The sequence below is a fragment of the Fringilla coelebs genome (genome assembly GCF_963513975.1).
Source record: "Fringilla coelebs genome assembly, chromosome: 3".
In the NCBI taxonomy this organism is placed as follows: Eukaryota; Metazoa; Chordata; class Aves; order Passeriformes; family Fringillidae; genus Fringilla; species Fringilla coelebs.
The window spans coordinates 86,870,952-86,886,434 of record NC_140030.1 but is presented as its reverse complement, the minus strand read 5'-3'; positions in this window follow the sequence as shown (position 1 = coordinate 86,886,434).

Below are 15,483 nucleotides of genomic sequence, written 5' to 3'. Positions count from 1 at the left end.
TAGGAAGCATATCCCTGAATTATTTCATCTATGAGGCACCCATCTGTGATGGGTAGGACATGACAGTGCTTACAAAAACGTTAGGAATAAATCATATACAAAGCAAGACATGTCATGCATCCTTGTGATGTTGTGCCGTTGCCTCCTCCTGCTGTGAGATTCACACTGCTGGTAAATTTAGTGCATACTCTGGACCTAAACAGAAGATCTTCCTCCTCAGGGAAGTTCAGACATGCAGTAGAGGGTGAGGAGATCAAGTGAGGCCAGGGGCAGGCAGGGACATGAATCATCGGGCAGCAGTTCTGCGGCAGCAGGCAGGAGAGCGGCACAGCTTGAAGGAGGCTGCTACCACCTGCTGGAGGGAGAGCAAATCCTCCAAGGAACGAAGAACACAAACGGGAAAGCACTGATCTGCGTACGGTCAGATTACTGACAGTGGGCAAAAGGCCTTGTAATGCACTCCTCTAAAAAACTCAGGCTTTTGGAGTCGCAGGTGAGAAGGATATAAATTATTTCTAAAATGGCTTTAGAAAAGAAATCTTGGGGGAAAAAAGAAAAAATTGCAAACACAAGGCCTCAAATAGACTTCCCTAAATTTTTCTAAGCTCAGTGCATGGCTGGATTCTGACTTTTATAGTTAGGATCTGCATAGCTGCTAAAAAGACCTGAGCTATGGCAGTAAGTACATAAATAAGCAAGGTCACCACTGCAATTATACCCATTTTTGGATGAGCTATGAAGCAGTGCTCTCCAGCAAGCACCGACCAGCAGCTGAAACATAACAACAAAAACTCTGATCCAATGTTAATAATTGAATGAAACTTAAAATTTCTTCCTTGTACCTTAAGCAGGGCACAACCTCCCACACAGATTGTTTGATTGCTTGCTGAGGGCACAAGCCCTTTAGCCACTCATGTGTGGCTGGCACCAAAGTACAGCCTAAAGTCCATCTCCACAGACTGCTCGGTGCTGCTGAGAGGCTGGTGGTGTCCAGCCTGCCTTTGCAGCTTGTGTATCTGCCACAGGTCCCTCAATCCCCACCGCCTGTCGCAAAAACACAGTGCCCTCTGCAGCAAAAGCTGGAACTGCTCCTCACTGCCTATTCTAGCAGCTGCTGGGCCTTTGGTACAAGTGAGCTGCAGATCATGCCATAGGCTGAAATCCTCCCAGCTCCTTGGGGCAGGAGCCCCTGAAGCCTGATGATAGCTGCAAGGCTGATGAGGACGCTGAACAGCCAGAGAACAGCAGAAGCCAAGATTTAAAGATCCTCTGCTAAAGACTCTTTTTACTGACTTTTCTCTATTGTGAGGATTTGCTTGAGTCTGTAAGCAGCAAGAAGCTGGGGACCAGATACTTCCTGTGGCCTCCTCAGTTGGCCCCTTGGTTATCAAATCAGGAGATAAAGCTCATTTCTGGGGAGCCCTGTTTACAGCCACAGACCTGAAAGGGTTCACCAGCGCTACCACAGCCTTGAGAAAGCAGTGCTGGCAGGAAGGCAGATAGAAAACGGAAGCAGTCTGCCTGCCTCTGATAGACAGTGATGGCAGTGGATGGCAGGCAGCAGAGAACATGTGCTCCCTTCCTGTGTCTCTGGGCGAGTTTGTTGCTGCTCACATGCAAAGTACCTAATTCTCAAACATTTGCATGGAAATCAGGCACCTAAATAAACACCACCGTAAGTTGAAGGAGTCATCTCAAAGTGCTGTGTTTCTCTGTAAAATAAAAACATGAGTATTCCCTTTCTCCTGTTCTTTTCCATTAAGCTATAAAATTCCCAAAGCAGCGCCAGCTTTTGGCTGTTTGTATTCACGCCACAAAGGGGCTCTGTTGCCAGCCAGAGCTGTAATTGCAGCAACCAGTGTGGGAAGCTCCTGACTCTCCTGTGCTCTCTGAAGCTCTTCCCACATGAAGGTGCAACATATAGATTCTGTGGGGTCAGCCTGTCTGGGTGCCACGGTGTCCCAGACTTGTTAGTCCACCTATGCACATCCTAAAAATGTTTACCTGACTCCCCCGCAGAAATTTGTTTCTCAGCCTGTCTTCATGCATCAAAAAATGTATTCCTTTGACCTCAGTGAGCCAGCCCCAGATGTGCTATATTCCTTGTGCATCATTAATACTTGTGCTGCTCTTGAAAAAGGAAAAAGAGAAGACTGTCAAGTGGTAGCATAGCAATTGAAATGGGGAGAGGAAGTAAGGCTGCTTTTCCCCATATAGGATAAGACTGACTTTTCTGGCTGCATTTGCACCAAACTCTTAGAGACTTTTATGCCCCACAGCGCTCAGGGTTGCTCATGTTTTGTCCATTAGCAGCAGAAGCTCCTGGAGCCAGGAGCATATGGCTTGGTATGCTCCCTTCATCTACTTCATACAACACAAATCGCGCCAAACATGTCCTCCTATCGTAGTGTTCACCATCTATGCAACACTCTGACCTGCTCTCACCTGTTTTGTGGCCGAAAGAGCCAAACATGGGCTGTCCAGGTGCTCTGTGTCTTTCTTTCACAATGGAACTGCATTGAGGCAAGCCTGGGGGTAAGACAGTCAGTGCTTAGAGAAGCGGGCTGAAAGGCCTTTGGACACAGACACACTTATTTTATTAAGGATCGTGCAAGGCCAAGCAGCTGAAGCCTTCTGTAAGTGTGAAGAAGTGCTTATGGAAACTAAATTTTCCTTTTGTGAGGCAAAAAAATCACAGGAGAATAGCAAGCTAACACCATCAAGTCAATCTTAAACCCAAAACCACACAGAGCTCAGCCCTCCAGAAAGGGAAGCAAGTAAATGGGCATAAAATAAATAGGAGGAGTGAGCATACAGAAACTACGGAAGCCAGACTTGACTAGAAATATTTACAGTGCAGGGCAGCAACGGGCATCGGTGCTCTGGCTGGAGCCCATGGCCAGCTGGCCTGAGTGGCAAATTGCGTGAGGAGGGTCACGCCTGTTTAGCCAGCTGTAAATTCTCGCAGTTGCCACCAGAGGACACCAAATTCCCACATTTCCACTCCTGAACACAACAAGTATCCTGACCCTTCGCCTGAGAGTGGGGAGGAGCTGTACCTCCAGTCCTTAGGATGGGGAGTCCAGGCCAGGGGATTCCTGATGCGACCTGCGTTTGTCCAGGTATACCACCACATCCTCCCTCACAGTCAGAAGCCAATTCCAAGCTTGCACATTTTCAGTGACTGCATGCTTTGAAGACCAGAGATAATACAGAAAATAACAGTGATTCAAACCAGCACTAGACGATTGGAGACCAAAAGCCACTGCCAGCTGAACAGATGCTCTTATCCCATATTTCCATTAAAAGAGTCTTCCAAAATTCACAGCTCTGCCAGCCTTCATCCTGACATTTCAGAAGAATATTGCAAGAATGCCATCAAGTGCTAGAGGCCTTTGTTTTTAAGATGGAAAGGCTGGGCTCTGGAACTAGCTATGGGTGCAGGCATGGGCCTGTCCATAGGATTTTCTGAACAATTAATGTGCACGTTATTGTTTCAAGTGATCTCAATAAATTGCAAAAGCTGCTCAGAATCAACTGGATAAAATTCAATAAAAACACAACAAAGTACTTCGATTGGGAAGGAGAAATTAAGTGCATAAATGGATGACTTGGAATAATTGGTTAAGCAGCAGTACTACACAAAAGGATCTGGAGGCATTAGAGCGGATCATATAATGAGTCAACAGTATACTGCAGTTGCAACAAAAACATTTCTTTTGGGATATATTAATGGAGTGTCATAAGTATGCCACAGAAAGTCATTATTCTGTTTTACTCCAAAACAGTGCTCACTAATCTTAAGCTTTTGTGCCAAATTTGGGGCGCTAGCAGTTTCAGAAAGACGGAGTTAGAGCAGACCAGCCAGCCCAACAGAAAGCTTAAGAAACCTTAAGGAAAGCTGGATGGACTGGGAGAGAAAGAGAAGAGTGAGGATGCCTGCTCTGATCGCTGTTCTAGCCAGCAGCAATTACCATGCATGTTTTCACCTGGCAGCTCAGAAGAAAGATGGGCAGAGGGGTCCCAGATCAGTGTGGAATGAAGGCAGACACCAAATCTGGGACTAGTTTGGGTTTCATCTCAACAGGCATCTCTGTTTTTCTTACATAACAGGGAAGGTATGCAGGTGGGGGATGGGAGGGGTCACGAGTTTTGATGTGACTGTCAGTGACAACCTGGAAACTTGCTTTCAGGTGAGGAATGGTCCTTTTAACACAACAAAGCGGCACACCCACGAGTGCATACACAGACCACACCTACTGGAGCCGGCTTCCACTGGGTTGTTTGTACTGCAAGCAAAGGAGAAAATAAAGATTGGAGACGGAGCTTGCTTTTTGCCCATTCCTCCCCCCCTGAGGTCAACCTGTCCCTATGAATAGTACAGCAAGGCTGTTCACATATAACTGCTTTCTATGGCTCCTGGGGACCTTCGAGGTCCTGCTAATATCACTGCTGTAAGATTCCCAGCCCTTACACCTGGTTTCTACCAAGCACCTAAATAAATTTGGGCATGTCCCCATTCAGCAAAGGCCTTAAGCTTATGCCTACATTTAAGCACAAGCTTCAGAGCGTGGGTTCCAGGGCTTCTGCAAACAAGGCCTTTTCCTTAAAAAACATAGATAAAACAACTTTTCATTTAGCTAAGTTCAAATGCTTCCCTCAAATTCCTTGAATCTACCTCCTCTCTGACACTGAAAGAGATGCCTTGCATAAGAAGACTCCCTTGCTTCCTCTCTGCTGTAATTCATCAGCTCTTCCCTGCTTCAGGGCACGTACCTCTAGGGACAGATGAAATCTGTTCCTGTTTGTTACAGTGCAAAGCTAGATCTCAACAGCAGTGATAAAGGTCCTTGCACATCCTAGCTTGCTTTCTGATACTTCCCTTTTCTCTGGAATTCATACTCCTTACCCGCCCTTGTCCCTTCCCCCTTTGCTGTTTGCTCATACTTCTGGAAAGATGACTGAAGGCTAACCAATGAGTAAGACACTACTGCACGTCATCGCCTGTCTGCTGCAAGAAGGGGTGAACAAGTTCGTTTGTCCACAGGTTAAAGTGAGGTTGCCATCCTAACAAGGAGCATGTAATTGGGAGACCAAGCAGTGGGAAACCTGCCCTCTCTTCTCTCTCGTCTGGAGCTTTTAATTTCTCTTGTTTTCTTCATTGCGTACAGCACTTTATGCCTGCACAGCATCTTTCAAGTGAGGATCTCAAAGGGCTTCACAGACCTTAATTAAACCTCATAAATCCCTAATTGATAGATGAAAATTCTGAGTCACAAAAAGGTGAAGTGATGTGCTCATGCTGAAACAGTGAGTCAGTTGCAGAGCTTGGAGCAGGGCTATGGCGATCCCATTTCAGTACTCAGCATCTTCCTCACCTGCCAGACTTCACAGAAGACCTGGAGAGTGAGTTCAACAGCTGCCTGATGCAGCTCCCAGTGGCCTTTCAGGCACTGCTGGGGAACAGCCATCAATGGCACTGGGTGCTGCGGCACCAGACTGGCTAAGGGTGGAGGCTAGGTTGCCTAGCAGGAGGCAGGAGTACTGTATTATCTGGGAACAGCCCCAACCATCCCACTCTCCACCCACTGTGACCCTGAAGCCAGCCTGGAGCCCAGGGCTCAGTTAATGGCTATTTCCAAATCCCAAGGGGGCGACCACCAGTCCCTTCACCCTCCCCGTATGGTGGCCTGGCAGGGGAAGGGCCTTCATGATGCATGCCTGTAGAAGCAATGCTATTATCCCTACCACGGACCCACAGGGACACAGCGCAGTCTGCACCCCGGGAGCCAGCAGGCACCCAGCCAGCTCCTGGCTGTCAGCTGGCCTTGGGCAAGTCCCTTCTTTTCTCCTTTGTTCCCCTCCCAAGCCTTTGTTTCACATCCATAGCATGCAGGCCCGGCAGGCCGGGACCCTCCCGGCTGGGCGTTTGCACGGAGCGGCCCTGTCCGAGTCCGGCTGGGCTGGCAGGACAGCACGGCCCTGCCCGCCCATCCCTCCTCGGAGCCGGGGAGCCGGTCCCCCTTGATGGACGTCGTCCCAGTCTGCTTTCCAATTATAGCATTGCAGGGCCGCGACTGTGTTTAATTGTCTGCGTTTTATAAACACTAAACGGCCTTGGCTGACGCCCGAGTTAATGATCCCCTCCAGAAGCGACTTTGGCCGGCCGGCTCCCAGCTGGGCCCTCACCACGCCCACCAGAAAGGTTCAATTAAGAAAAGATGGGAGAGGATAAAAACACAGAAACACGACTTAAAAGATGATGATGCACCTGAGGAAATGACACATGTCCCCTCCTGTCTGCCAGCGAGGTGTGATGCCGCTGCTGAGTTGGGCTTTCCTGAAGGCACCGAGCAGCGGTGCCCTGTGCTCCTCAAACCCACCTGCCGGCTGCGGCCAGAACCGGCTGCCCACACCTCAGCACCCTTTCTCAACCATCCCAGCCACCGCCTCAGTCAGGGTCTGACAACAGCAGAAGCCCTGTAGCAGGACAAACAGATCAGTTCACCTACCGTGTCAAACTTACTTCTTTCCTCCAGGTTTTCCCCGCGCTTAATATTAGCAAAGGGAAAAAACCCAACACAACTCACCTCAAAAATGCAAACAGAATGAAAACCCCCAGAGTAAATAGCCAAGGCTTTTATGTTAATGCAAGAGTCATTGACAGCATCAAAACAAAGGGAAAATCTCTGGGTCAAATTTGCAAATGATGTAAATAAGCCTATTGAGCTTCAGCGAGGGGCTGAAACAGACTGCCATACACTATGTATATAGGTATATGTATATATAGGTATATGTGCTGCCCTCATTCCCCTCCTCTACCACATCCCAACTCAGTGGCACAATGGACACTGGAAGGGGGAGCAGATGACACTTCAGTAGGATTCCTACATATCACCGCCAAAGCTCAGCATTTCTATTTTAAAAAGAAAGAAAGGAAAAAAAAAAAAAAAAACCTATGAAAAACCCAAACAGGGCGAGTGCACAGCTGCAAGGCGGCTTGGGTAATTGTGCAATGCTGGGAACTCTTAGGTAGTTAATAATTATACTCAACCTTCGGTCTAGTTCCTAACAACACCCCTAGGCGTGTCGCTCTTACAGAATAAGGGCACACGCCCTGCTGTGTCTCCTTGCTTAACAGGAACACAAAGTACAGTAGTAGGAGGTGTTTCCTTGAACTCTGAACAATTGGACATTTAAGGATTAATTACTGTTAAGGAGCTTTGGACTGGCAAACACACTAACTCAGCTCTTGGCTGCGTCTCCCAGCCAAGTTCTCTCAGTCATCCTAATTAGACATTCTGATACCATCTTTAATTATATGATCTCACATGCTATTTTTTTTTTCTTCTTCTTCTTTTCTTCTTCTTACCCTGAACCCCTGTCTCCTACAGCACGCCGAGCGGGCAGAGCACAGAGGGGTGAACTGGCGGTGAGGGAGGCGCCGGGCTGGGAGTCGCTCCTCTCCAGTTCTCTTGGTGCAGCAGCAGCAGCACCACCATGCACTACTGGGACCTGAGGCGATCGGGACCCCAGCTCCCCACACTGCTGAAAACACCCCAGGTCTTTCACAAGAGGGAGGAAAGCACTGAGCCTGCTGCAGCTCCCTCACTGCTGTGGGCAAGACCGGACGTATACTGTATTTGTCAGTATTGACTGCAGCCTGGCTGGGATAATCCTGTGCAGAGCGATATCCCGCACCAGCCGCAGAGAGTGCGTGTGTGTGCGCATGTAGATACACACATTTGCTCTCCTGTACACACCTTGATCCTATTGAAACAACAGGAGGAGCATATTGCATGTTCTGAATGTTTTTCACCTTGGTAAACATTGCATTGCTGGGGCGCTGCTCCTGCGCCCCAACATGCAGCACCCAGTGGCGCTGTGGGCCCGGCACCCTCCCATCCTCCTTTGACCCAGGGCCTGCCAAAAGCTGCTGAAGCTGCTTCGCGTTCAAGCTGATCCTGTCGGACTGCAACATCCTTCCTAGGAAGGGGCCCGGCTACACACGAGAGTCAGTCACCGACATCACCTTTTTTTCGTGCCCGTGCTCCGGCAGCCCCCCCTTCTTCAGATGCTGCGAGGGAAGTTTTGGGCTGCGTGCTTTCCACGGAAAGGCTGCTCTGCTGAGCTGGAAACTCGGTATACCCTGAGGTCAGCCGAGGTTCACTAAGCTGGGGAACTCCTTAAATGGTATGGTCTGAAAAGCCGTCGCCCTTTGTTTTCGCAAGCAGCACAGGGAGAGATGGCCGACCGTTTCCCCAATCCTGGACTCCCGGCCTTGTGTGGATGTGGGGGCAAAGAGGCCGCTGCTCCCTGCTTTTCCCAGCGCCAGCCCGCTCCCTGGAAATGGCTCCAGGACCTTCCCCTGCCTCTGCCGGCCAGAAGAACTGGTTGGCCTCAGCCGGGAGGGTGCGCAGCTCCCGTGCTCGCCCCGTGCTCCCGGGGCTGGAGAGCCTGGCACACCTGGCGCTGGCAGGGTCTCTGCCCTGCCCGTCCTGCTGGGGCTAGCCTGTGGGCATAAGCAACCACTGAGCACTTCATCGCCTCTTCCAAAATCGGGAGGGGAGGAAAGGAGCCCTGACTGTCCCACAGGCAGGGAACACTACCCCACACAGGGAGGAGCCCTCTCCTCCCGGCTCCTAGGCGTTCCTTGCTGATTCAGAGTCAACATAATGGGGCTGAGATGGCGCCATTGATCCTGCTGGGCAGGCGGAGCCGCTATATGGTAGGGATTAGTAATGGCTTTCTTCCCCCATGGCACTGGGTCACAGGATTTAGCCCTTTGTACAGCCCCACAGTAGAAGCAGTCTGCCTCCTTCCCTGCCACCAGAAACGTGCCCGTGGAGCTGCCACTGCTCCTGGGGAACAGAGAAATGGCAACTGCTGCACAAAAAATTATGAGCTGTAGCCATGTGACAAAAGAAGACCAGAATTGGAACCAGTCACCAGGGATGGGGGATAGACCTACCCTACCAGGGCAGGCAGCCATACTATCAGGAGGTCCTTCCTTCAGTCCTCTAGGACAGACAGCCCTATGCAATCAGGGGTCTCCTCCAGCCAGATGCATCTTGGAGGACCTCGAGTTGCCGAGACCTTCACTGTACAGCTCCTGCTCTGTGCCACCGCAGGACAACCTTGCTCCTTGTAGCTGTCTGGGAACAGCCTGGCCACAGGTGAATACAGCTCTAGCAAACCCTCACTCTGCCAGGATAACAAGAGCAAGGGGAGGAGGATCATCACTCCAGGATGAGCACCCATCCCAGCTGCAGGTGCTGACAGAGGAGGACACCCGAGGTCAAGGGAAGCACCTGAAGCTGATGTTTTGAAGCCATCACTCTACTTTCCTATTCCCTCCCTTTTACCACAGGCAGTGTCACAGGCAGATCTTCATTTCCTCAGCTGCCAGGAGCAGAGAATGTAATTAGATACCAGTATGGCCTCAGAACACTGCTCAGAGCAGAGATTTAATCTCAGTCCTTGTGGCTCACAAACTCGGTGCTCAATCGGAGGCTACAAAAGGCAGCCAACATCTCCCATCACCCCCGGTGACCTGTAGCAGCCAAGGAGGAGTGAAGGGTTGCAGCCTTTCAAGTCAGCATCAGCCTGGAACAAAGGCTGTGGCAACCTGTTCCTGAGGCATGAGGCTGTGGTGCTGCTCACTGCTGCTCCTGATGGGCTGCCCAAAGCTCTGGCTTTGAGGGGTCAGAGCAGGGCTGTGCCTCGCTAGACCATAGGGCAACCTTAGACCTGAAGGGCTCATGAGCTCACCTTTCCCCTAGATTATTCATGGGCCTCTGGCATGTGGGCCTTTAAAGCCCACAGGATGGTGTCTGTTGCTCTACCCTCATCAACATGAAACAAAAGTTTCAGAACGAAATGAAGTACATTTTTGAGCGGTAATATGATATAAGCAACTCAGACAGGAATTAGTTAATTAGAGCACCCAGTGCTTGAATAGCTTGAGCTACCCAAAGGAAAAGCACTGACCTATTTCCTCCCTTTGCCCAAACTCAGCATCTCCTGCTGTGGTGGCTCACATCAGTAATCATCAGCAGGAGTGTGTCATCATTAGGAGCCACTGATGAATTTCCCTGAGTCTGGGAGCCCAACCAGGATTACAGAAATGGGGTGGGTGGCCAGAGGGAACTCTTTGCTCAGTAAATGGATTGTGCCTGACCCACGAGCTCACCTAGGATCATCAGCTGTAGGTTCTTATTTACCTTTCCAGGGAACTTAAAAAACTACTTTTGTCTGAGAGGGGAAAAACAGTAGGAGAGCCTGTAAAAGGCAGATAGGCAACAGTTCCTGGCACTGCCTGTGGACTTGCAGAGAGTCATTTGTGGGATGCAGGATCTAGATCACAGCCATGTAAGGCCTGTCTCCCTCTCTTCCCCCACACTAGTCTGTGGAATGGAGCATGCAAAATTAAAAAGGAAATCTGACACTCACACTGCAACAAGCTGAACAGTTTACATTCTTGTCTGCCATGATAGCTTCCTCCCAGCTTAGTCTTTATCTGTTTGACCTTGCACAGCCAGCATCAAAAGGCTGATATTTAGTACAGAGGAATTCTGGGGTTCAGATGAGATAGCACTGTGAGGGGGAAGGAAATATGCTCACAATATGTTCCTTCAGGACTATGTGGAATGAAAAGCAGAATCACGGAAGGGTTGAGGTTGGAAGGCATCACAAGAGAGTGTCCAGTCCACCCTTTTGCTCAAGCAGGGTCAGTTAGAGCAGGTTGCTGAGAGCCGTGTCCAGTCTAGTTTTGAATGTCTCCAAGGATGGAGGCTCCACAAACTTCCCTGGTCAACCTATGCCAGTGTTTGACCACAGTGAAAAAGTTACTTTCATGTCCTCTGTTATAAATTGTGACCATTACCTCTCATCCTGTCTCTGGGCACCACTGGGAAGAGTATGATTGCATCTCCTTTGCTCCCCACCCCCATCAGGTATTGACACACTTTGTAAGATCCTCCCTTAGCCTTCTTTTCTCATAGCCAAATATTCCCAGCTGTCTTGGCTTCTCCTCCCAGCCTTGTCCTGTCTTCACCAAGGAATAACTTCCTGAGGTGTACTGGATCTCACTACACTGGAACACACATGAAAACCTTTCATTTAAACCTCAGTCCTGTGAGAGGGTGCCAGCAACTTCCACCCATCAGACAATCCATCTGCACTGTTCATTGTCCTGACACTGCCCAGGCACTGCTGAATGGGGGCCTCACTACTGCCATGTGAGACTGAGCAGAAAACACTTGGGATGATGATATGAAATTTCAGGACATAGAGCCATCAGTAGAATAGGATCATATAGTGTAGTTAGTGTAGTGGTTTGGTTTTGTTGGGTTTTTTTTTTAATGCATAATTTTTTCCACTTTGGGGTATCTGATGCAATAACCATGTCACCGTTTTTCTCTGTCACATCCTTCCCACATGGCAGTGGAAACATCACTTCAAACCAGTATTCTGGATGCCCTCCTTTCCCCCACACTCCCACTCCAGCTCTGCTTGCCATTAAGCTTTCTTCAGATTTAACACATGCTTATTCTTTCCATTGGCTGCAGAGTTCCTGTAGCTGCTCCCGCAGGTTCTAGATAAAATTTTAAAAGTGAAAAAAAGAAAAAAAAATCACCAGAAGCCTTCATCTGACAACCTGAGATCCTCTGGCATGATATATTCAGGCAACTCCTCTCAGCTTTCTCTTGGCACAAAAGCTCTGTTCCAGGTGGGGTCTCCACTCCATGTAAGAAGACCAGGTTACCCCACACATGCTGCTTGGAGAGAGGAGCCAGTGCTTTGGTCAATAAGAAATGTGACCACAAGGAGAACTCCAGAGATGAGTCTCACATTCTGGGAAGGAGAAAGGCAAAAGAGAACGGGGAGCCTCTTTTCATTCTTGTATGCACTGAAGACGACATTGGGATGTATGCTGAGCTTGATGGAAGAGTTTTTCATGCAGATGTCCCTCACAACCTTTCCTGCAAAAGAAATGGGTGATCTCTCTTCCAGTACAACTCTGCTTACCCTGTGGTAAGATACAGATCACTCCCTCTCATCACAGGGCTAGGGCATTGCAGCGCAGAGGGAGGATGAGCCTGTTTCAGAAGGAGGGGAAATTCCCTATGTAAAGTGATCTAAACCAAGATGAGGATGTTGGGAAAAACATAATTTCCATGTCAAGGTGGTAGAATTTGGCCTCCCACAGCTAGAAGCCTGGTGGAAAAGAGTTTGCTCTGCTGTGCAATTTCATCCTTCAAAACCAAGTAACTGCTGTGGACATTCCACAGCTAATGATGATCAAAGGCAGTCACAGCCAGCCACTGCTGGGAGAAAATCAGGCGGGAAGCCGGGCCTCACAAGCAGCATTTGCAGTCAAGCAGCATTAGGGCTTTCTGAAGGGCACTGTCAGCAAACAGGAGCGTAGGGAGCAAGAGCATATCCTCCTGTTAGTCTTTTTTTGGGAGGGGGCGGAGGAGGTAAATGCTGCCAGAGGAGCTGGTCTGACAGAATCAAGGCTGGATGCCTCTGTGCAGCAGTGTAATGGGAAAGCCCTTGGAGAGGCAGGAGATCCTGGAAGCACTCCCGTTGGAGAAGGCTTGTATGCAGTAGGAGATCAAATGGGGACTCCCCCACGCCCGAGGCCCAGTGCAGATAGATATTAAGAGATGATGCTCCTTTGGCGTATTTGCTTGTAGTTGCCATGCCCCCCAGAATATCTGCTTTTTCCTTTAGCCATATCAGGACAAGTGCATTTAGAAAAAGCTTCCCATAGGCCCTCCCTTGCCCCTCTGTCATCCTTGACCCTGCAGAGAACCCTAAGGCTGGGTCCTGCTCTAAAGCTCAAACCCTCCTACGCTGATTTCATGTCAACTTTCCTACAGTATGGATTCCTGAGAGCTGAGCTCATTTCACACAGGCATGTGCATGTATTCCCTCTTCTGATGACTGATACCTCCAGCATTCCCTATAACTTCACAAATAGTTTCCATACACTTTGTAACTTAATCCAACATTTCTCATCTCCTTCCCCATAGAACTGTGAGAACACAGGGGTTAAAAAAAAAAAAAAAAGAGAAAAAGAGAGTAAAAAACCAAAGGACAGGGACCAGCAGGAAACCAGAGCAGACATTACTCCTAAGGAAGTCCATGAGTAAGGAGAAGCTTGGTCTGGTGCCAGCTTGGCAAGCCGTGATTCACCCATCTCCTCCCCACTAATGTTTCATTTTGAACTTGAATATGACATCCTCCACTCCTAACCTGATGTATTTGAGTTCCTTCCACTCCAGAGGCTGAAGCTTTCCCCAGGCATGCAAGGGAATTCCATCTTAAACCTCCTCCTTGCTGCCAGTGAAGCAACTTGCTCCCCACCCCAAGTTTTCAGAGCAGAAGCTTTGACTCCTTCTGGTTGAGGAGATTTAAAACAAACAAACAACAAAAAAAGTCAGCACACATTTTTTACCTCTATCCCTTTCCTTTTTGAAGCTAAGATGAAAGGATTAGTGTTTTATTTGCCTTTTAGCCCAGGTGGGCTGCTCTGCTAGCCTCTGCCCCATCTACCATTGTTGCAGGTAACAGCTGTTGGGATTGCAGCTGCTCTTGTGAAAGAAGCCTTGAACTGTGCTGCAAGCAGGCACCTGGCAATGCCGGACCCATTTGTTCGCAGTGAAGGAACATGCGAGCTTGGAATTGTTCATGGCAAAGGGAGCTTTTTAATGACTTCAATTAACAGAGAGAACTCCAGTTAGTTCTTGCTATACAAAAGTGTCCACAATGTCATTAAAACGAGATTTACAAGTGTCATAACTCTCAGCAGCATAGTCAACAAATACAGCCAATCATTACAACTGAGCACCAAAAAAGAAGGGGGGAACATCATACCACTGAGGAATTGGATGAAAAGAAAGGAGTGTGAGGGGAGAAGGTGCAGAGGAAAAAAGAAAAGTCATTTTTTTCTTTTCAGTCTAGATTGATTTTATTCTACAAAATGCTACTCAGTTAAAATTGTAAAAGCAAAACCATTTTAATACGTTCTTTCTTTTGTAGCAGCAAGCTTTCTCTAAACAAGCTTTTTGTTTTAGTGCAAATACTGGAGGCCTGTAATTCAGTAAAATAACAAGAACAGAAAAGAGACAACACCAGAGAGAATGCCTCAGGGCTGAAATTCCCCAGGACTGCAAGAACGACATCAAGACCACTACGAGCAAAGAAAGGTCCCACTTCAGCAGTCATCTTTAAGAACCTCTGTGGCAGAAACTATCCCACTGCAGACAGTAAAAAAGAAAACCCATGATCTAAAACTTTTGAGGAAAAAAAGATAATGGCGCCCCCAAACCTTTGTCAATCCTCATGGTCACCTATTAGTCACTGAGACTTCATTTCACTACTGACACCTGCTTCACAGCAGCAAAAGGCTGCTGATGCTTTCAGTTTGTCCCACGTGAGTGGAATCAAAATCAGGCCCTTTCTGTATCTGAGGATCTTAAAGCAGACTTTAGTGACACTAGTAACTTATCTCTCTAATAAAGATGCACTATCCCTTACTGATGTTACTTTGAACTACACAGTATATCAAGATATATACAACAGTTTATCCTCTCACTGAGCAAAAACAATTGGATACCTATTTCCTACACATTTTAATATGGTTTTAACATCAAGTAACCACAAACAAGAAAGTGGAATAACCCTTTAATCATACAGGATAGGAGGGGAACAATTAAGTAAAACAGGATTGGGTTTTATTATTATCTTGTACTCTGAGATTTGTCCTGAACTCCACCTACTGTTCACAGAGGAATGATAATGCATCTTTTAAAACATATCTCTTTTTACATTTTATACAGACAACAACAAAACTCAGATTATTTTATTTAAGGAATCAAAAAAAATTATTAGCCTAAAAAAAAAAAAAAAGAAGATTGTAGTATTTTTAATGCTTTCTTTATTATATCCAAGTCTTGAACAGAAAAACAAAAGATGTAAACATGATAAATAAATAAGAAATAAATGTATATTGTTCCCCCCACCTCTTAAAATGTTTGACTTGGCCTTCCTAATGAAAATGATCTTGTGTCATGATAATAAGATTTCTTACATTTCAGAAGTCTGTTTTAAAATGAAAAAAGGCAACAACCAAAAGGGAAAAAAACCAAAAACAAACAAACAAAAAAAGCAACAACCAAACACCAGGAATGTGATTTGCGTGGATGTTAAATTAATGGCGGGCAGATCTGCTGGAGCAGGCACAAGACGGCTGCCTGCCAATAAATAATAAGAGACCAGGGAGAAGGGAGGTGTCTTAGGTTTGTTTTCATTTTGTTTTTTTTCTTTTCATTTAGGATGAAGGCCAGGTGGATCCTACATACAGTAAGCAGCAAAATTAAAGGTTCAGATGAACTAAATAGATCATTTAAATAATAATTATAAAAACACAACAGAGAGCTACTGTCCCCAGCATGTTGGTCCCAAATCCCATCA